We start from the raw sequence: 23,878 nt of genomic DNA, 5'->3' as shown, positions 1-23,878 counted from the left end.
CCTTGTCCCGGGGTCATCCTCAGCATGCACGTCTTTGACCGGGGTCAGAGCACCAAAAGAACTTCAAGTCAAATAAAACTTTCTAGCTGATGCTTTTTTTCCTCTGTGCGAGTCTCTCCAGATTGAATTGCGGAGGTTGCTAAATCTATTTCTGACGCCAAGCCAGATAATTTATGCAGCTAAAATGCAAGTGGTTCTTCTGGTATCCAAATCTTGTTAACAAAACTGGGATTCTCAATAACTGCCATCAAGTACATTGTAGCACTAAAAATATTTTAAAGACATTTGGATGAAAATAGATGAACTTCAGCTTTGCAAAAGATGTACGATAGCTTTATTGCAGTGAACAAACATGACTATTTCTGTGCAGGTGCAAACCCAGCAGGGGTGCAAATGCTGGCATAATGCCATTTTTATCCATAAAAGTTTTTTGTTTTTTTTCTCCATCTGTGCTTGAATGGTATTTGTTGATGCTTGTTGAACCCTGCATCTTTTCATGGGTGTTGAGTAAAAGTGCAAAAGCACTTCCATCTGTTCAGACCACCTAATTTCGGAATTGCAAATTTCCTTCTTGTCTTAAGAACTGACACGCGACCACTCTAAAACCAATCTTGAAAGAAATTTTATTTTTATACTATTCTTGCAAGAATATTCTAAAACTCTTATTTGTGTAGGGACTAATTAGTATTGACAAACTCAAAAAAATAGTCATCTCCAAGTCTTTGGTATTCAAAGATCTCTTTGCCATTACCCTCATCTTTCCTTCCCACCAAAAACCATCTATTAGTTTCTAGTAAGCACTATTGCTGAAAACCCAAAACATTTAAAGTCACAACAATTAGTAGATTGTTAGTAAAGTTAACATTACATCAAACCTAAAGCTAATTTGAACAGATCTTTTAACAGGTGTAAAGAGCTTTAATTTCTAATTAATTTGCTGTCACTTTTTATTTGTCAGAACTGCTGCATCCATATGAACCATGCGCTCTCTTAGGTTGACTGACCAGAGGCTTTTAGTCATCCCAAAGACCTGATTAAAACTCTGAGAAGACAGAGGCTTTTAAGTTGCTGCTCTGAGACTGACATGATTTATCAATGCACATTAGACATGCTTTGTCACTCACTATTTGTAAATCGCTTTTTTAAACACACTTTTATGCCCTGGCCTTCGAAACAGAGTGTTGTTGTTGTTAGTTTTATTTTTTGGATTACTATTTTTTCCCATTTCAATTCTTTGCATTTTCTGTGAAGATATTTGGTCTGTTTGTTGTTGTTTTTGAAGTGGTCTATAAGTAGTTTGTGATGGTATTAAATGATTTAGTGAGTTTAAAGCTGGCAGCATCATGTGTCATGAAGATGAAAGTTCTCTTCTATGCTTATGTGACTGCATAAAGCTTCTGGGAGGAACGCTAGAATAGAATAGAATGGGCTGCCTTTCTAAGGTGCCTCGAGTCAGTCTCAGTTTTTTTCTCTCCGTCTCTTTCTTTCTTCATGAGCTTGTTCAATATTCAAGAGACAGACAACCCTTTTAAGGTGAACCACCTACCTTTACTTTGGAAAATCTGTGCTTGTGTTTTTTTCCCCATAATGGACACTATTATAAAAGGAAGCTGTCAGTTTATACCCAATTTAAAAACACATCTGGTTTTTTTTTTGTTTTTGTTTTTTAGCCTTTGCATCTTGTCTTTGCAAAAACAAGTTTAAAGGATAACAGATGGGCAGTTTGTGATTATTTTAGTGACAAAATTTTGAGTGTTATATTGTGAAAGTAGAAACATGTTGCATTATATTGCTTCAAGTTGGGGTTGACTGTTAGATTTGTGAATTACAAAGCCATTTTCATCAGGTTAAAGGTATGTCACACTAGAATGTCTGTCTTAGAAATTCAGAGATCAGGAATTGCAATTCAGTCTATAAAGCAGTGGTCCCCAACCTCCAGGCTGCGGACCGGTACCAGTCTGTGGACCAATTAGCACTGGGCCGCACAAGAAATAATTGAATATTTCTGTTTTATATATTATTTGAGTCTGGAGGATCTTTTATTTTGAAAATTATTTAACTGGATTCTCTTGGTTACGTCGTGCACGCCAACATTGAGCCCACATGCAGCAAAATGAGTAAGAATCAGCCAAGTAGAGACCAAGCACCCTGTGCATAAGCAACACTTTGGGTGTCATTGTCTGTCATCACTCCCAGACGGGACGGTCTCGTTGCAGAGAAATAAGCTTAGGGCTCCCATTACTCGTTATCGTGAGTTATAATTTTCACGAAAGTAAAATGTTCGTTTTTGTGCCGCGTCTGTATCTTATTTTGAAGGGATATGTAAACATTACCATAGCGACCTGAGTCAGAGAGCATTAGGGCAGTGGTCGAGACGAGATGAGAGGGTGGAGCTCGTGAATCTTAAGTCTGGTTCACACAGCATGATTTAAGAATTGTAGGCCGATTTTCCAAACTTCTGTGACCACACAGGACACGAGCCAATAAAAGTACAACAGGTTTGATTGGTTCATGTGTCCAGCCACACGGCAGGAGCAACACACCACACACGAACCACTGCTATAAAGCATTGTAAAATATTGCTATATCATGGTTATGCTGTCTGGGAGCCCACATCGATGTACGCTTAACATTTACATAACAGAGAGGAGGAGCCTCATTAAGGGAAATGTAAATAAAGACAGATGAAACACAGTTGTTGCAGGCCACAGACTCAGTCCTGAATATATTAAGATCTCTTTTTAAGTGGTCAAACAAAATTCTACTTATTGTCATTCTGCCTACCTTTGCACATTGATCAATTCATTTTTTAAACAGCAAAAGCTTGACCATGTCAGCACAAAACATGATGCAGCTAGCACAGACATCCCCAAAGCTAATATTAGCATCCCCAGTCCACAATTCTAAAGAAGATTTTTGTCAAAGAAGCTGTATGAATGATCAGTGACTCCGGAAAACCTGACACCTGAATTACTATAATAACACTTAGCACAGATGTCATGTTTGAATAACCTAAATAACAAATTAAAAACAACAATTATCTTTGTTGTTGAGCTCATGTGTCTATTCATTCAACAACTGAGCAGAGTTTTTGAATTGAAAATGTGGCGTATTTTATCTTTATGGTTTTCGAATAAAATGGTATTAATTGCAATTAATTACAGACCCTGCAAAACACTAAATTAAGACTTTTAGTTGACTCCACCTATAACTTAGATGATGTTTGGGAGATTTATATTAAGCTGCATCTTACTGGTCCTCTCATAGTCCCAATGAGATGTCCAGCTGCAGGGGATCACGTTGACCCTCTGGAACAGCACTATCCTTGGAGGAGGCAGCAGCACAGAAAGAAGAGGAAGTAGCAGGAGAAACACACACAGTAAATAGACAAGCACCCCTGGATCATGCCAGTAATGAAGCTCTTGTCCAATGACTGCAGGGATAAGCAACTGCCTGCTGTGACCCTGAAAAAGATTAAGAGCACATAGAAAATGCATAGACAATTTAGGACATGACCCAGTAAATGTCAAAATTAAAGTAAGTTAGAAAAAAAAATAACAGAAGCATTAACAGATTAGATGTTTTTGTAGTTTGAGTGTTGCAAATTTACACAAATTTAAATCAAGCCTGGGTCTCATCTTTCCAACAAATTCACACCATTTGAGACTGGTTTAATTATAAATGTTATCACATGTTTATGATGCTCATTTCATAAGCTGTCAGTTGTGTGTGGGAACCTCAGGGGAATGTAGCTTTAGATTTCAAGAAAAGAGACATATGGCAACGTTAACATGCAAGCGGCCTTATGCCAATGCAGTTTTCCCTGTCTCTGAAGAAGGTATTTCTCTTGTCACTTGCAGCATTATACATTAGAAATCAGCTTATATTCTGCAGGTGTGCCTTAATGCTCTGCAGATCTTCTGCGTCTTACACCAGGATTAGAGGTTGTTTTGACTAAGTAAGCTTTAGGTAACTTGAGGGATAACAGTCTGCAGATGTCACTTGCTTACTTCTTGAGATTTAAAGTTGAGTGACGAGAGGAAAACTAAACATTCCTCTTCTATGGTGTGTGTTTTAATTACATATTTTTTGGATTTATTAAAATTTCATGGTTTGTGACCACCTACAATGCAGAATTTGTATTCTATCTGCTCTTTGTAAAAATATCTCAGTACATGTTTGAAGCAACAACGATCAAGTAGAAGAAGCAGCTTTTTCTTCTTTTTTGAGAAATGTGACATCTGCATGCTGCCAGTCCTCTTTCCCCAGTCATTTGCAAGGGTGTTGTACATCTCATGTTTTCTACCCAGAGATGTAATGCAATTGTGTTCTTTTTTGTTTCTGCAATATCTGTTCTTGGCTCCCAATAGGTTTTTCAATAGCCACTGGAGTTTTCCTCCTCGGCTGGGCTGCATGTTCTCCTATCACCTGATCCCACTGCGATCACTGGTTTCAGTAAGATTTGTTAGGCAGAGACTGAGTAGTTTGCTAGTTTCACTGAAGGAGGTTGGTGTCTCTAAAGGGACATTTTTAGAAGACAGGTAAAGCTTCATAAAAGTGCTGTAACTATGAGGCTTAAAGGCTCGATTCTTGGTTCAGACAAAGTGACATTTTGCAGGTTGAGGTTAGGATCCTGTTCCCCGTAAGGTAGTAACTACAACTTTTACAATGTTCTCATTATTTGTCCTTTGAAATGTCATCAGAAAAAATTGTAGGCAATTAGCCCAATGGCAGGCCTGCAAGTTTAACCTTGGCCTTCTCATTAGTCTACTGTTATTTTTTCTGTAATCGTTGTTAGACCATAGATGTTGCCTAAGGATGACTTATGAATTTTGCCTTCAGAAAAATAGCTGCTGAAGTAAATATAATTAAATAATTATTATGGTTAAAGAGAAGAAACTGCTGAAAGAAACTGCTTCTACAGAGTTAATCAAAACTTAAAAAAAAACTGTTGCCTTTGTACAACATTTCCATATATCAAAATGATGACTGCTGTAGAGCAAAAATATCAGTGTGATCATTTTTATTTGTTTAAAATTTAAATGGGAAACATCTGCTATCCTCTTCCCCAAACCCTTATCTCCTTAAAGGTTCTCAGAATGAAAAAACTCATACAATAAACAATCAACATTTCTCTGTCATGTCCCAGACTCCATTTGTCATCCTAATACATCAGTAAAGTTATGTGACGTCCACACCTCAGTAGGCAGCATCCACTTATCCATCCAGCAACTTCACTCAGGCCAGTTCAATGTGTCGACTACACATCTAAAAAAAGAGAGTAAAAGAAAGCCTCCACTTCAGCACCCCCTCTTTTTGCCTTTCAAGTCAATGCTGTCATTTGGTCAGTTTTTAGTCGGAAAAATAAGATATTGTAATTATGCTTGATCTTACTGGTAACAGCTAAATAATGCATTCAGTTATGTTATTTTAAGACGGTTTTTGGACAGGAATAACCAAGCAGAGATTAAAGTCTTAGCCTTAGTCATGTATCACATGATCGACCTGATCAGCCTCATCATAGCATATTGATTTAGTATTATCTCTTCAGCACAGGAGTCATAACACAATTAGTGTTTTGTATATCTAAACTTTGTATTGCTTACATGTATTATTCTTAATGTATACTACAATCTGTTGATGCATAGTTATTCCACTTTTAATTGCATAACCTTCAGACATGGGAAAGATGCAGCTCAGAGGAGCAAATCATTTTACAACTAAGCTGTACCTTTAAACTTCTACCTAATGGTATGGTTCAACTACTTCACACCTGCCACAGCACTGCAATGTGACAGGTGCAGCCCAACATTTCCATTTGGATAGTCAAAGCTATACTTCTAATCAGTTTTATGAAAGTGTAAAATACTTTTATTTACTGGGTTGTTTGAGCAGAAGGGTCAAATTGCATTCAATGTCAATTGATATTGGAAGCTGTGCACTTTCAAGGTAGGCTGCATTCTGTGTACTGTCTGGCTGTTTATGGCATTTGTTAACAAATTACGGGTGCTGCTGTTTACTAGAGATCAGATACACTCCCTTGTTCCTGTGTATTGTAGTGATTAGACTGAAATATTTCTTCAATTTTCTAGTCAATATATGGATGTCATGAACTCAATATTTTAGCCACTTTTTCCCACAACCAGTTTCTATTACAGCTAAGTATACTTTCATTTGTGTATTCATAAAAATTTTAGAACACTCCCATTGAGACCAAACAAACCATCTGCTGTTTAGATATATTCTGACCTCCAAACCTCTCCAAGTTGGATCAAGGCTCAAGAGCATACAGAGCCATGCAGCCTGCCTAGTTGTTAATCTCCAAGCAGAAGAAGAGGTTGTCATCATATGCCATTTGAAAGACAAGCCTCTTTGGCAAATCCCAAATGAAACTGCCATTTTACTATGTGCACTCACTCACTATCAACTGCAAGACACAGTTACTGATTAATACATGGGCATGGAGTCTAACCATCTTCATGCAGGTCATATCAAGGTGTCAAGCTTCATGCTATAACAAAGGTAAAATGGTTTAGACTTGTAATTTTTGTATGAATATTTTTATATTATATTTTTTTAATTGGTGTTGCAAAAAGACTACAATAATGGATCGCAGAAACTCTGTGCAGTTCTGAAGCAGAGAGAGATGGGCAAGTAACCAATGCAACAAGTTTCCACAACCTTGTTCCAGTCACGACTGGCCAACTTTCCAGACAGAAATGGAAAAGTTCAGGTGAGACTTGTGAGCAAGACGATCCTCAGGAGCTTATACAGCAAGGGGAAGAACTCTGCAGAGGAGTGGCTGTACTCAGGTGGTTAACACTCAATGGAGAGAAATTTGATGGTAAAAATTTCCCTCATCATATAGCAACTGGGTCAAAGAAAAAGTCCGGGTTTGGTTTACATGGGCTCCACTATTTGACAGATGCAAAAAGGCAGCATGCAGAGAAAAGGCAAGACTCAAAACATTAATTTTGACTTCTCAATTATTGTCAGAAAGACACATGCAAAGACCAGCAATGATGGCAAAAATAGAGTCATGTTCCCAATGTCTTGTCTTGACTTGCTGAATTTATTAAGCATGAAAATTCTGACAATTTTGCACCTGTGCTGGTGTTGGAAGGTGCTTTCATTCTGGAAAACACAAGTGGATGTTTAAGTAATCTCTTAATGATGGGTAAATAGTCTAGTGAGATATGTAAAACTATGTATAGAAAAAGTTAAAGCATGGACACATAAAATTTTGACTCGTTTCGCTAATTATAAAGTCACACATAACAAGGACCAAAAGTATAATCTGAATAGTCCTTTTTTTTCATTGTACTAAAGCATCACAAATGGAAACATTTTCAGTTTACATAGTAAAGGTAATTGGAAATAGTACATAAATAGTACTTTCTATTCTTTGGAACATATTTTTTAAGGCAACAAAACTTAGTTTATCTAGACATGGTCATAAATGAACAGTTAAGGAAACATCAATCATATTCTTTGAATCATTGCATTTAAAGATATCAGTTTTTTCTGACAAAAGATGCTCTTTATGTTGTCAGAAAAACACAAGTGGATGTTTACATTTTTGAGTTTTAACAGTGATTAATTAAATCATAAAATGTAGTCAATTTAGAGACGTTTACCACAATCATAGTGCAACTCTTTACCGAGTACGCATCAACAAGTGCAAATATGCCCTTTACTTTTATTTGTGAGCACTAACTGTTTACTGAGAATGACTGACTCGTGTGCTATATTTGGCTTGGTTCTCCAATGAAAAATGTTGCTTTTGAGTCTCCAGATGCTGCTCCAAAGCAAACATTGATAATATGCCTGGGGGAGTTTACTCAAATTCATGAAGCCTATTTGGTTTAATTGAGATAGACAGTCAGACATTTTATGTTAGGATACATGATCTAACCTCATTGAATGTGTTTTTGTATTTGGACTCCAGAGTGAGACAAAACATCTTAGTCCTAAAGCCTTTGCTGGTGATTGACACGTTGGAAAGCCCCAAGTGTGTTGGGATCCAGACTGCAAATTCAATTTGGTAAACAAATCGTTGCAGGTAGAATGGCCAGTATTAGATTATGTTGTGTAGTTATGTTATCTGATGTAAGAAAACAGTATGAGACACTATTATGATACAAACACATTTTAAAATAAGTTCTAAATTCTACAGAGAGGAATCTGGCTATTATTATAATACCTGTAAAATTAGATATTTTTTTAACTTGCTAGCCTAGCATGGTAATGTTATACTGTCTCTGTTACATTAGCTTGTTCTGCTTTTAACAATTAAAGAGAACTGGCTCAAAAGTTACTAAATAGAATAACTCCCCACATTTCAAAAGAACAATGACATTGCCTGGAACATATAAAATTCTAACCAAAAAGAGAAAATAATGGCACAACTGAACCAATTACGGGTTGATGTCTACCTAAACTGATAGGCAAGCAAAGCATTAGAGAAGAAGCTGAAATGGTTACTATTAGGGTGGGAGACTGTAGAAATCTACAGCTGTGGTGGTAAAATCATTTGACAAAAACAGCTATTGAATTTGCCTTTAATAAATCTGACAATTATGAGTACCAAGAAGAAAATAATTGTTATAAGGTGCCATATATTATAGTTTGCCAGAAGCCAAGTGCAAAAATATTGACAATCTAGTAAAATGGCATACAAGTTGAATGAACATGCACATCAGTTTTTAAATGTATTTGTGGCGAGTACGGTAGTTTGAAAAACACAATGTATAATTTTTGCTGAATTTCAAAGTTACTCAGAGCCTCCCGCAGGTGAGTCCTCCAGATTGAGTTCTAGAGTTTGACTAAACTTTAAAAAAGATTATCTCTGCTTTTATGAAGTCATGATTTTTGATAATTTGGATATATGCTTGGATTTACAGTGATACTAGAAAACAAAATTTCTCTTTTCAGCGAGCAGCCAAAGATTTTGGTTGAACACTTACAGGTATTTGAAACTGTAAATATCCATATCCTGTTCATCCACCAAAAAGAAAGAAAGGAAAAAAAAACTACTCCTATCTCAGGGAAGATACACCGAGATAAAATCATTTATCACTCTGGGCATTTCGTGTTAAGCTTGTCTTCTGGCTCATCTTTGGTTTCATCAGACCAAATCATATTCTACAACGTAAAAGCATTGCAATTGAATGCAAAAGTTTTACAAGGTAACACAAAAGTATTGCAAGGGAACATAATACTTTTGGTAACACAAAAGAAAAAAAAAAAAAAAAAAAAAAAAAAAAACCCTCCATGTCCCCTGCAGGGCTGCATAAGCTGCATAGAAAATAATATGAAAACCTACATTTAATAGCAATGATCCTTTGCTTAGCTCTTCCTCCTTCTCCGCTGGTTGGTCCATTCCTACAGCCTGAGCGCTTCTCCACCACTTCTCAAGTCATGTTATGGTGGCCGTGAGGTGCAAAGCACTACAAAATTAATGAAGCACAATTACAAACTAGAAAATTCCTGAAGAAATTTAACTGGGGCCTGCCAAAGTGTGCCCGTCGGTTTGGACCCAGCGTTCTGATGCTAAGAATTAGCATCGATGCTAAAGAAAGCTGCAATGTAATCAATAGCATGTGGAGAATCACAAGAATGTTAAGTAAGCTGGACATGCAACATTCAGTATGATAAAGCAAGTGTATTAGCTAAAATGAACAAATATGCTAATGTAAGCATAAATACTTTCAGTACCATGTGGGGTATCATTAGAATGTTTACTGTCATTTACTTACTCCATTAAGTATACTAAACATGGCTAATAAGTCTGAAAAATAGAAAATAGCTTATTTAAGCTAAAAGGCTAATGCTAATGAACTGCCTTGCTGCGCAAGGCAGTTCCCTAACCTCGGATAAACAGATAATGCAGAATGATATCATTGCACTGTCCAGAGGGGCATGTTGAGGCTTTTATTTTGAAATTTGCAGTAAGCTTCATATTAAATGCCCACACTAATCCAATGTGTAAGAGTGCTTTGGATAAACCAGTCACATAAAGCCAAAAAGAGCAATTACATGATGTAAAAATTGCCAAAGCTTTTATTTTGAAATTTTTATTTAGCTTCATTTGAAAGGGTCAAAGTCATCCCATGTGTAACAGTCATTGGATTAAATCAGTCATATAACGCTCAAAAAAGCAATGACCTGATGTAAAAATTTTCAAGGGCTTTTATTTTGAAATTTTCAGTAAGCTTCATATTAAATGCCCACACTAATCCAATGTGTAAGAGTGCTTTGGATAAACCAATCACATAAAGCCAAAAAGAGCAATTACATGATGTAAAAATTCCCAAGGCTTTTATTTTGAAATTTTTGTTAAGCTTCATTTGAAAGGGTCAAAGTCATCCCATGTGTAACAGTCATTGGATTAAATCAGTCATATAACGCTCAAAAAAGCAATTACCTGATGTAAAAATTTTCAAGGGCTTTTATTTTGAAATTTTCAGTAAGCTTCATTTCAAAGGGCCAAACTCATCCCATGTGTAACAGTGACAGGGTTAAATGAGTTATTTACAGCCCATAGCAGCAAGTAGTTCTAAAGGCCAGCTCAGTCCTCCTCTGTTTTAACTGAACTACTAGTTAGAACTACAGTGATGCGTATTTGTAGTCCTCAGCAGCTCTCCCTGCTCTGGGTTCCGTTGCCATGGTAAATAATCCTCTCTGCCAGCTGTGAGTGAGACATCCAGGGGGAGACAATTCTCTGTTTGAGCCAGCCAGTTTGACTAAAAAAAGCATTGCAAAAACTGTTTCTGCTCGGGAACCGTAATACATATTCGAAGTTTGAAGCATATGAGAGGGCTATTTGTCGTCTCACATAGTCCCGCCATTCATATCTCTACCTCACTCACAGTATTAACAGCGATGAGATAAAAAAAAGTGTGTGCCAAGGTCTGAAATTTTTCAGAAATACATGGAAGTGAATCAGTGAGATCTGTCTGCTACCCTGGCGCATGACTTTGCTCTGAAGCACCTGGAGAGAAAACTGTAAGCGCTAGATAATTTTTTAAAACATTTGACCGGAGCAGGCACGCGTATCAATGTCATGACCAAGTTTGATACCAATCATGCAATATTTGTGAGCGTGAGGGCGAGTTAAAAAATGATTTGGGGTCAAAATGTCGCTCTGACTCTCACTCTAGCGGAGCGGCCTTCACACTCTGATTTTTCCAAAAATCAAAAACTTTGGGTCGCTTAGAAAGAAGTTGTGGACAAACCATAATACATATTGACGTGCTGTCTTCACTTTAAAAGAGATCACGGACGTATCTACAAAATGAAGTTTGAATGGCGTTTCTACATAAAGTTATGACGACACAGAAAATCCTCAAAAATAGGGTATTTTCAGGATTTACTGGTTGCCTCATCCCCTTGACGACGAGAGATGCACCTGGTGAGCTCGTTAGTGATTTTGGGGTCGTGTTTTGCTTTTTACGTCGCCATGGTAACTCCAAATCCCACCAAAAGTAATAGCACACCTCACGGGATCAAGCCGCGACGTTTTGATACCACTTTTGTGGGTGGGCTCAAGGTACGAGCCGCATTCACGGTGACGGAAGAATAAGTTAAGAACTAGAAAATTCCTGAAGAAATTTAACTGGGGCCTGCCAAAGTGTGCCCGTCGGTTTGGACCCAGCGTTCTGATGCTAAGAATTTGCATCAATGCTAAAGAAAGCTGCAATGTAATCAATACAATCACGAGAATGTTAAGTAAACTGGACATGCACCATTCAGTATGATAAAGTAAGTGTATTAGCTAAAATGAGCAAAAATGCTAATGTTAGCGTGAATGCTCTCAGTAGCATGTGGGATATTATTAGAATGTTCTCTGTAATTTACTTAATTCCTTCAGAATACTAAACATGGCAGATAAGTAAGAAAAATAGGTAATAGCTTATTTAAGCTAAAAGGCTATTGCACTATTCAGAGGGGCATATTGAGGCTTTTATTTTGAAATTTGCAGTAAGCTTCATATTAAATGCCCACACTAATCCAGTGTCTAAGAGTGCTTTGGATAAACCAATCACGTCAAGCAAAAATGAGCAAATATATGATGTAAAAATTGCCAAGGCTTTTATTTTGAAATTTTCAGTAAGCGTCATAAGAAATGGTCAAACTCATCCCATGTGTAACAGTGATTGTGTTGAATCGGTTCTATAATGCTCAAAACACAAGTAGTTCTAAAGGCCAGCAGACCTCCTCTGTAGTAACTGACAGTTCCACCATGTTGTAGTTCTAACCTTCAGTCTTTGTAGTTCTAAAGAGCAGCTCAACTGTCATGAGAATGAAAAACACAGGGAGAGATGGAATCCTAATAGTTTTAAGCAGTTAGTTTTTCTGATTAATAAGTAAGAAAAATAGCTAATAGTTTATTTAAGATAAGACTAATAAAGCATTCTAATATTATTGATTTACTCATGCATTATTGTTCTGATAGTCCTATTTAATATCATTAGGTCAAAGGTTAATGCCATAACCTGAGAGAAGAATATAAAGCATTCTAATATTATTGCATCGCCTTACGGCGATGCATTAACCTGAGGGCAATATGAAGGCTTTTATTTTGAAAAATAAACATAAGCTTCATATTAAATGCCCACACTAATCCAACAGTGTTTGAGTTAAATCTCTTATTTACTGGCCTAAACAGCCAGTAGTTCTAAATGGAAGCTCTGTTTTAACTGAGTGTTAGTTAGAACTACAGATATGGTGTTCTGATAGTCCTATTTATTATCATTAGGTCAAAGGTTATTTATTGCACTGGCTTGCTGCGCAAGCCAGTGCCATAACCTGAGAGGAAAAGATAATATAGGCAGAGATTTTTCACTCACCTAACAGAGATATTGGGGCTTTTATTGGGAAATTTCCATTAAGCTTTATTTAAAAATTACACATTAATCCTGTGTGTAACAATGGTTTGTAAAAATCAGTTATAAAATGCCCAAAACACAAGTAGTTCTAAAGGCCAGCTCATTCCAGAGTGTCCTCCCATAAATCAGCTGCTCTGGCCTCATGTGTTCCGTTGCTATGGTAATGGATCAGCTGCTAACTGTCAGTGTGTTTGAGACAGAAAGGGGGGAAAAAATTCTATCTTTGTGAGACACCCAGCCAATTAAAATGGAAAAGCACTAACAAACCTTTGCCGTTCAGGAACCGTAATACATATTTGAAAACCGTTTGAAGCGTATAAGAGGGCTATTTGTCGTCTCCGATAGTACCGCAATTCATATTTTTACCTCATTCACAGTAATTGCAGTGATGAGACAAAAAATTGTGCAGAAACTTTTCAGAAATACATGGAAGTGAATCAGGGAGAGCGTCAGTTACCCTGTCCCATAATTTCACTCTGAAGCACCTTGACAGAAAACCGTAAAGGCTAGAGAAATATCGAACACATTTTACCGGAGCAGGCACGCGGCGCAATGTCATGACCGAGTTTGATACCAATCGGGCGATATTTAGATGAACGGCGATTTCAAAATCGCTTTGGGTTCAAAAATCTGCTTAAATTCTCACTCTAAAAAAGTGGCAGTTGGTTTCAGTTATGCTCTGCGTTTCGGCAGTTGGAAATTTTGCTCGTTTTTCACTTTTTACTTCGCCATCGTAAGTCCGATTCCTTATAAAAATAATAGCACACCTGCCGGGACCGGGCCGCACGTTTTGATACCACTTTTGTGGGTGGGCTCGCAGCGGTGCGAGCCGCATTCCGGGTGACGGAAGAATAATAAATAACTAGAAAATTCCTGAAGAAATTTAACTGGGGCCTGCCAAAGTGTGCCCGTCGGTTTGGACCCAGCGTTCTGATGCTAAGAATTTGCATCAATGCTAAGCTAAGTTCAAAAATTCCAAAGAACTATGTGGAGAATCACAAGAATATTGACTAACATGGACTTGCACCATTCAGCATGATAAAGTAAGTGTATTAGCTAAAATGAGCAAATATGCTAATGTAAGCATAAATGGGTAAGCATAAATTTTAAGCATAAGCTTAAAAACTTCCAAAGAACCATGTGGAGAATCACAAGAATGTTGACTAACATGGACATGCACGATTAAGCATGATAATCAGCTCACTAGCATGTTGTCTATACTTGACTTACACCATTAAGTATACTAAACATGGCTAAAAAGACAAAAAAATACCCAATAGCTTATTTAAGATAAAATGCTAATGCTAATGAACTGCCTTGCTGCGCAAGGCAGTTCCCTAACCTGAGAGAAGAATATAAAGCATTCTAATATTATTGCATCGCCTTACGGCGATGCATTAACCTGAGGGTCATATTCAGGCTTTTATTTTGAAATTTGCAGTAAGCTTCATATTAAATGCCCACACTAATCCAGTGTCTAAGAGTGCTTTGGATAAACCAATCACGTCAAGCAAAAATGAGCAAATATATGATGTAAAAATTGCCAAGGCTTTTATTTTGAAATTTTCAGTAAGCATCATAAGAAATGGTCAAACTCATCCCATGTGTAACAGTGAATGTGTTAAATCGTTTCTATAATGCTCAAAACACAAGTAGTTCTAAAGGCCAGCTCAGTCCTCCTCTGTAGTAACTGACAGTTCCACCATGTTGTAGTTCTAACCTTCAGTCTTTGTAGTTCTAAAGAGCAGCTCAACTGTCATGAGAATGAAACACAGGGAGAGATGGAATCCTAATAGTTTGAAGCAGTTAGTTTTTCTGATCAAAGCAGGCCAAACATATCTTTACCTAAGTGTTGCCAATAGCATGTGGGGTATCATTTGAATGTTTTCTGTAATTGATTTACTCCATTCAGTATATTTAAAATGACTAATAAGTAAGAAAAATAGCTAATAGTTTATTTAAGGTAAAAGTCTTATCTTAATTGACTGCCTTGCTGCGCAAGGCAGATCCCTAACCTGAGAGAAGAATATAAAGCATTCTAATATTATTGCATCGCCTTACGGCGATGCATTAACCTGAGGACAATATGAAGGCTTTTATTTTGAAATATAAACATAAGCTTCATATTAAATGCCCACACTAATCCAAAGCCTAACAGTGTTTGGGTTAAATTCCTTATTTACTGGCCTAAACAGCCAGTAGTTCTAAATGGAAGCTCTGTTTTAACTGAGTGTTAGTTAGAACTACAGATATGGTGTTCTGATAGTCCTATTTATTATCATTAGGTCAAAGGTTAATGCCATTGCACTGGCTTGCTGCGCAAGCCAGTGCCATAACCTGAGAGGAAAAGATAATATAGGCAGAGATTTTTGCAGCGCCTTACGGCGCTGCACTCACCTGACAGAGATATTGGGGCTTTTATTGGGAAATTTCCATTAAGCTTTATTTAAAAATTACACACTAATCCTTTGTGTAACAATGGTTTGTTAAAATCTGTTATAAAATGCCCAAAACACAAGTAGTTCTAAAGGCCAGCTCATTCCAGAGTGTCCTCCCATAAATCAGCTGCTCTGGCCTCATGTGTTCCGTTGCTATGGTAATGGATCAGCTGCTTACTGTCATCTGTGTGTGAGACAGAAAGGGGGGAAAAAAATTCTATCTTTGTGAGACACCCAGCCAATTAATATGGAAAAAGCACTCCGAACAAACCTTTGCCGTTCAGGAACCGTAATACATATTCAAAAACCGTTTGAAGCGTATAAGAGGGCTATTTGTCTTCTCCGATAGTACCGCAATTCATATTTTTACCTCATTCACAGTAATTGCAGTGATGAGACAAAAAATTGTGCAGAAACTTTTCAGAAATACATGGAAGTGAATCAGGGAGAGCGTCAGTTACCCTGTCCCATAATTTCACTCTGAAGCACCTTGACAGAAAACCGTAAATGCTAGAGAAATATCGAACACATTTTACCGGAGCAGGCACACGTATCAATGTCATGACCGAGTTTGATACCAATCGGGCGATATTTGTGGGCGTGACGGCGATTTAAAAATTGCTTTGGGGTCAGAAATCTGCTTAAATTCTCACTCTAAAAAAGCGTCAGTTGGTGTCAGTTATGCTCTGCGTTTGACGGTTGGAAATTTTGCTCGTTTTTGCTTTTTACTTCGCCATCGTAAGTCCGATTCCTTATAAAAATAATAGCACACCTGCGGGATCGACCGCCGCGTTTGATACCACTTTTGTGGGTGGGCTGCATAGCAGTCGAGCCGCATTCGGTTGGCGGAAGAATAATAAATAATACTAGAAAATTCCTGAAGAAATTTAACTGGGGCCTGCCAAAGTGTGCCCGTCGGTTTGGACCCAGCGTTCTGATGCTAAGAATTAGCATCAATGCTAAAGAAAGCTGCAATGTAATCAATAGAATCAATAGAATCACAATAATGTTAAGTAAACTGGACATGCACCATTCAGTATGATAAAGTAAGTGTATTAGCTAAAATGAGCAAATATGCTAATGTTAGCGTGAATGCTCTCTGTAGCATGGGGGATATTATTAGAATGTTCTCTGTAATTTACTTAATTCCTTCAGAATACTAAACATGGCAGATAAGTAAGAAAAATAGGTAATAGCTTATTTAAGCTAAAAGGCTAATGCTAATGAACTGCCTTGCTACGCAAGGCAGCTCCCTAACCTGAGAGAACCAGATAATGCAGAATGATATCATTGCATCGCCTATGGCGGTGCACTATTCAGAGGGGCATATTGAGGCTTTTATTTTGAAATTTGCAGTAAGCTTCATATTAAATGCCCACACTAATCCAGTGTCTAAGAGTGCTTTGGATAAACCAATCACGTCAAGCAAAAATGAGCAAATATATGATGTAAAAATTGCCAAGGCTTTTATTTTGAAATTTTCAGTAAGCGTCATAAGAAATGGTCAAACTCATCCCATGTGTAACAGTGATTGTGTTGAATCGGTTCTATAATGCTCAAAACACAAGTAGTTCTAAAGGCCAGCGCAGACCTCCTCTGTAGTAACTGACAGTTCCACCATGTTGTAGTTCTAACCTTCAGTCTTTGTAGTTCTAAAGAGCAGCTCAACTGTCATGAGAATGAAAAACACAGGGAGAGATGGAATCCTAATAGTTTTAAGCAGTTAGTTTTTCTGATTAATAAGTAAGAAAAATAGCTAATAGTTTATTTAAGATAAGACTAATAAAGCATTCTAATATTATTGCATCGCCTGACGGCGATGCATTATTGTTCTGATAGTCCTATTTAATATCATTAGGTCAAAGGTTAATGCCATTGCACTGGCTTGCTGCGCAAGCCAGTGCCATAACCTGAGAGAAGAATATAAAGCATTCTAATATTATTGCATCGCCTTACGGCGATGCATTAACCTGAGGGAAATAAGAAGGCTTTTATTTTGAAATATAAACATAAGCTTCATATTAAATGCCCACACTAATCCAATGGCTAACAGAGTTTGAGTTAAATCTCTTATTTACTGGCCTAAACAGCCAGTAGTTCTAATTGGAAGCTCTGTTTTAACTGAGTGTTAGTTAGAACTACAGATATGGTGTTCTGATAGTCCTATTTAATATCATTAGGTCAAAGGTTAATGCCATTGCACTGGCTTGCTGCGCAAGCCAGTGCCATAACCTGAGAGGAAAAGATAATATAGGCAGAGATTTTTTCAGCGCCTTACGGCGCTGCACTCACCTGACAGAGATATTGGGGTTTTTATTGGGAAATTTCAATTAAGCTTTATTTAAAAATTACACACTAATCCTATGTGTAAGAATGGTTTGTTAAAATCTGTTATAAAATGCCCAAAACACAAGTAGTTCTAAAGGCCAGCTCATTCCAGAGTGTTCTCCCATGAATCAGCTGCTCTGGCCTCATGTGTTCCGTTGCTATGGTAATGGATCAGCTGCTTACTGTCATGTGTGTTTGAGACAGAAAGGGGGAGAAAAAATTCTATCTTTGTGAGACACCCAGCCAATTAATATGGAAAAAGCACTCCAAACAAACCTTTGCCGTTCAGGAACCGTAATACATATTCAAAAACCGTTTGAAGCGTATAAGAGGGCTATTTGTCTTCTCCGATAGTACCGCAATTCATATTTTTACCTCATTCACAGTAATTGCAGTGATGAGACAAAAAATTGTGCAGAAACTTTTCAGAAATACATGGAAGTGAATCAGGGAGAGCGTCAGTTACCCTGTCCCATGATTTCACTCTGAAGCACCTTGACAGAAAACCGTAAATGCTAGAGAAATATCGAACACATTTTACCGGAGCAGGCACGCGTATCAATGTCATGACCGAGTTTGATACCAATCGGGCGATATTTGTGGGCGTGACGGCGATTTCAAAATCGCTTTGGGGTCAAAAATCTGCTTAAATTCTCACTCTACTGGAGCGTCAGTTGGTTTCAGTTATGCTCTGCGTTTCGGCAGTTGGAAATTTTGCTCTTTGTTCGCTTTTTACGTCGCCGTCATAAGTCCGATTCCTTATAAAAATAATAGCTCCCCTCCCGGGACCGAGCCGCACGTTTGATACCACTTTTGTGGCTGGGCTGCATAGCGATGCGAGCCGCGTGCGGTGACGGAAGAATAAGTTAAGAACTAGAAAATTCCTGAAGAAATTTAACTGGGGCCTGCCAAAGTGTGCCCGTCGGTTTGGACCCAGCGTTCTGATGCTAAGAATTAGCATCAATGCTAAAGAAAGCTGCAATGTAAACAATAGAATCACAAGAATGTTAAGTAAACTGGACATGCACCATTCAGTATGATAAAGTAAGTGTATTAGCTAAAATGAGCAAAAATGCTAATGTTAGCGTGAATGCTCTCAGTAGCATGTGGGATATTATTAGAATGTTCTCTGTAATTTACTTAATTCCTTCAGAATACTAAACATGGCAGATAAGTAAGAAAAATAGGTAATAGCTTATTTAAGCTAAAAGGCTAATGCTAATGAACTGCCTTGCTACGCAAGGCAGCTCCCTAACCTGAGAGAACCAGATAATGCAGAATGATATCATTGCACCGCCTGAGGGGCATATTGAGGCTTTTATTTTGAAATTCGCAGTAAGCATCATAAGAAATGGTCAAACTAATCCCATGTGTAACAGTGAATGTGTTAAATCGTTTCTATAATGCTCAAAACACAAGTAGTTGTAAAGGCCAGCTCAGTCCTCCTCTGTAGTAACTGACAGTTCCACCATGTTGTAGTTCTAACCTTCAGTCTTTGTAGTTCTAAAGAGCAGCTCAACTGTCATGAGAATGAAACACACAGGGAGAGATGGAATACTAATAGTTTTAAGCAGTTACTTTTTCTGATCAAAGCAGGCCAAACATATCTTTACCTAAGTGTTGCCAATAGCATGTGGGGTATCATTAGAATGTTTTCTGTAATTGACTTACTCAATTCAGTATATTTAAAATGACTAATAAGTAAGAAAAATAGCTAATAGTTTATTTAAGGTAAAAGTCTTATCTTAATGATCTGCCTTGCTGCGCAAGGCAGATCCCTAACCTGAGAGAAGAATATAAAGCATTCTAATATTATTGCATCGCCTTACGGCGATGCATTAACCTGAGGGAAATATGAAGGCTTTTATTTTGAAATATAAACATAAGCTTCATGTTAAATGCCCACACTAATCCAATGGCTAACAGTGTTTGAGTTAAATCTCTTATTTACTGGCCTAAACAGCCAGTAGTTCTAATTGGAAGCTCTGTTTTAACTGAGTGTTAGTTAGAACTACAGATATGGTGTTCTGATAGTCCTATTTATTATCATTGGGTCAAAGGTTAATGCCATTGCACTGGCTTGCTGCGCAAGCCAGTGCCATAACCTGAGAGGAAAAGATAATATAGGCAGAGATTTTTGCAGCGCCTTACGGCGCTGCACTCACCTGACAGAGATATTGGGGCTTTTATTGGGAAATTTCCATTAATCTTTATTTAAAATTTACACACTAATCCTATGTGTAAGAATGGTTTGTTAAAATCTGTTATAAAATGCCCTAAACACAAGTAGTTATAAAGGCCAGCTCATTCCAGAGTGTCCTCCCATGAATCAGCTGCTCTGGCCTCATGTGTTCCGTTGCTATGGTAATGGATCAGCTGGTAACTGTCATTTGTGTGTGAGACAGAAAGAGGGGAAAAAAATTCTATCTTTGTGAGACACCCAGCCAATTCATATGGAAAAAGCACTCCAAACAAACCTTTGCCGTTCAGGAACCGTAATACATATTCAAAAACCGTTTGAAGTGTATAAGAGGGCTATTTGTCTTCTCCGATAGTACCGCAATTCATATTTTTACCTCATTCACAGTAATTGCAGTGATGAGACAAAAAATAGTGTGTGCAGGGCTCAGAAAATTTTCAGAAATACATGGAAGTGAATCTGGGAGAGCGTCAGTTACCCTGTCCCATGATTTCACTCTGAAGCACCTTGACAGAAAACCGTAAATGCTAGAGAAATATCGAACACATTTTACCGGAGCAGGCATGCGTATCAATGTCATGACCGAGTTTGATACCAATCGGGCGATATTTGTGGGCGTGACAGCGATTTCAAAATCGCTTTGGGGTCAAAAATCTGCTTAAATTCTCACTCTACTGGAGCGTCAGTTTGTTTCAGTTATGCTCTGCGTTTCGGCAGTTGGAAATTTTGCTCGTTTTTCGCTTTTTACGTCGCCATCTTAAGTCCGATTCCTTATAAAAATAATAGCACACCTGCCGGGACCGGGCCGCACGTTTTGATACCACTTTTGTGGGTGGGCTCGCAGCGGTGCGAGCCGCATTCCGGGTGATGGAAGAAAAATAAATAAAGATATAAAGAGACATTCTATTGGGTGTAGAACAATAGGTTCCTGCCCATGCAATGCATGGAGGCAGTGACTGACTTGCTTCGCAAGTCAGTCACTGCTCTCCTTATGCATTGCTATGGGGCAGGCCCCAATAAAGAGGCGTTCTATTGGGTGTAGAACAATAGGTTCCTGCCCATGCAATGCATGGAGGCAGTGACTGACTTGCTTCGCAAGTCAGTCACTGCTCTCCTATATTGCTATGGGGCAAACCCCAACTAGAAAATTCCTGAAGAAATTTAACTGGGGCCTGCCAAAGTGTGCCCGTCGGTTTGGACCCAGCGTTCTGATGGTAACAATTAGCATCAATGCTAAAGAAAGCTGCAATGTAATCAATAGCATGTGGAGAATCACAAGAATGTTAAGTAAGCTGGACATGCAACATTCAGTATGATAAAGCAAGTGTATTAGCTAAAATGAGCAAATATATGATGTAAAAATTGCCAAGGCTTTTATTTTGAAATTTTCAGTAAGCATCACAAGAAATGGTCAAACTAATCTCATGTGTAACAGTGAATGTGTTAAATCGTTTCTATAATGCTCAAAACACAAGTAGTTCTAAAGGCCAGCTCAGTCCTCCTCTGTAGTAACTGACAGTTCCACCATGTTGTAGTTTTAACCTTCAGTCTTTGTAGTTCTAAAGAGCAGCTCAACTGTCATGACAATGAAACACACAGGGAGATGGAATACTAATAGTTTTAAGCAGTTAGTTTTTCTGATCAAAGCAGGCCAAACATATCTTTACCTAAGTGTTGCCAATAGCATGTGGGGTATCATTAGAATGTTTTCTGTAATTGATTTACTCCATTCAGTATATTTAAAATGACTAATAAGTAAGAAAAATAGCTAATAGTTTATTTAAGGTAAAAGTCTTATCTTAATTGACTGCCTTGCTGCGCAAGGCAGATCCCTAACCTGAGAGAAGAATATAAAGCATTCTAATATTATTGCATCGCCTTACGGCGATGCATTAACCTGAGGGTCATATTCAGGCTTTTATTTTGAAATTTGCAGTAAGCTTCATATTAAATGCCCACACTAATCCAGTGTCTAAGAGTGCTTTGGATAAACCAATCACGTCAAGCAAAAATGAGCAAATATATGATGTAAAAATTGCCAAGGCTTTTATTTTGAAATTTTCAGTAAGCATCATAAGAAATGGTCAAACTCATCCCATGTGTAACAGTGAATGTGTTAAATCGTTTCTATAATGCTCAAACCACAAGTAGTTCTAAAGGCCAGCTCAGACCTCCTCTGTAGTAACTGACAGTTCCACCATGTTGTAGTTCTAACCTTCAGTCTTTGTAGTTCTAAAGAGCAGCTCAACTGTCATGAGAATGAAACACACAGGGAGAGATGGAATCCTAATAGTTTGAAGCAGTTAGTTTTTCTGATCAAAGCAGGCCAAACATATCTTTACCTAAATGCTGCCAATAGCATTTGGGGTATCATTAGAATGTTGTCTGTAACTGACTTACTCAATTCAGTATATTTAAAATGACTAATAAGTAAGAAAAATAGCTAATAGTTTATTTAAGGTAAAAGTCTTATCTTAATTGACTGCCTTGCTGCGCAAGGCAGATCCCTAACCTGAGAGAAGAATATAAAGCATTCTAATATTATTGCATCGCCTTACGGCGATGCATTAACCTGAGGGCAATATGAAGGCTTTTATTTTGAAAAATAAACATAAGCATCATATTAAATGCCCACACTATGGCGTTTTGGTCGTCCTATTTATTATCATTAGGTCAAAGGTTAATGCCATTGCATCATTAGAATGTTTTCTGTAATTGATTTACTCCATTCAGTATATTTAAAATGACTAATAAGTAAGAAAAATAGCTAATAGTTTATTTAAGATAAGACTAATAAAGCATTCTAATATTATTGTTCTGATTGTCCTATTTAATATCATTAGGTCAAAGGTTAATGCCATTGCACTGGCTTGCTGCGCAAGCCAGTGCCATAACCTGAGAGGAAAAGATAATATAGGCAGAGATTTTTGCAGCGCTGACCTGACAGAAATATTGGGGCTTTTATTGGGAAATTTCCATTAAGCTTTATTTAAAATTTACACACTAATCCTATGTGTAAGAATGGTTTGTTAAAATCTGTTATAAAATGCCCTAAACACAAGTAGTTCTAAAGGCCAGCTCATTCCAGAGTGTCCTCCCATAAATCAGCTGCTCTGGCCTCATGTGTTCCGTTGCTATGGTAATGGATCAGCTGCTAACTGTCAGTGTGTTTGAGACAGAAAGGGGGGGAAAAAATTCTATCTTTGTGAGACACCCAGCCAATTAATATGGAAAAAGCACTCCGAACAAACCTTTGCCGTTCAGGAACCGTAATACATATTTGAAAACCGTTTGAAGCGGTAGAGAGCTATTTGTCTTCTCCGATAGTACCGCATAATTCATATTTTACCTCATTCACAGTAATTGCAGTGATGAGACAAAAAATTGTGCAGAAACTTTTCAGAAATACATGGAAGTGAATCAGGGAGAGCGTCAGTTACCCTGTCCCATAATTTCACTCTGAAGCACCTTGACAGAAAACCGTAAATGCTAGAGAAATATCGAACACATTTTTGCGAGCAGGCACGCAGCGTATCAATGTCATGACCGAGTTTGATACCAATCGGGCGATATTTGTGGGCGTGTGGCGATTTCAAAATCGCTTTGGGGTCAGAAATCTGCTTAAATTCTCACTCTAAAAGCGTCAGTTGGTGTCAGTTATGCTCTCTGCGTTTGACAGTTGGAAATTTTGCTCGTTTTCGCTTTTACGTCGCCATCGTAAGTCCGAATCCTTATAAAATAATAGCACCCTCCGGGACCGAGCCGCACGCGTTTTGATACCACTTTTGTGGCTGGGCTAGTGCAGCCGCGTGATGACGGAAGAATAATAAATAATACGTAATAATAATAAAGAGGCGTTCTATTGGGTGTAGAACAATAGGTTCCTGCCCATGCAATGCATGGAGGCAGTGACTGACTTGCTTCGCAAGTCAGTCACTGCTCTCCTTATGCATTGCTATGGGGCAGGCCCCAATAAAGAGGCGTTCTATTGGGTGTAGAACAATAGGTGCCTGCCATGCAAT

The 23,878-nt window shown here is 37.9% G+C and overlaps 1 long non-coding RNA gene across 1 annotated transcript in view; it reads right to left on the bottom strand.

The window, feature by feature from the left end:
- Positions 1 to 2,712: 2,712 nt before the first annotated feature.
- The window catches only part of LOC122835607, a 66,867-nt gene continuing 45,701 nt past the window's right edge, over positions 2,713 to 23,878 (bottom strand). Inside the window, exons 2-3 of the long non-coding RNA XR_006371331.1 lie at positions 9,326 to 9,449; positions 2,713 to 3,464 (exon numbers count right to left, since the gene is read on the bottom strand). This is a non-coding gene — a long non-coding RNA (uncharacterized LOC122835607). The remainder of the gene's footprint in view (positions 3,465 to 9,325; positions 9,450 to 23,878) is intronic.

Source organism: Gambusia affinis, linkage group LG08, assembly GCF_019740435.1.
Source record: "Gambusia affinis linkage group LG08, SWU_Gaff_1.0, whole genome shotgun sequence".
NCBI lineage: Eukaryota > Metazoa > Chordata > Actinopteri > Cyprinodontiformes > Poeciliidae > Gambusia > Gambusia affinis.
The sequence above is the reverse complement of the archived record's forward strand: the minus strand, read 5'-3'. Positions and strand labels throughout refer to the sequence as shown.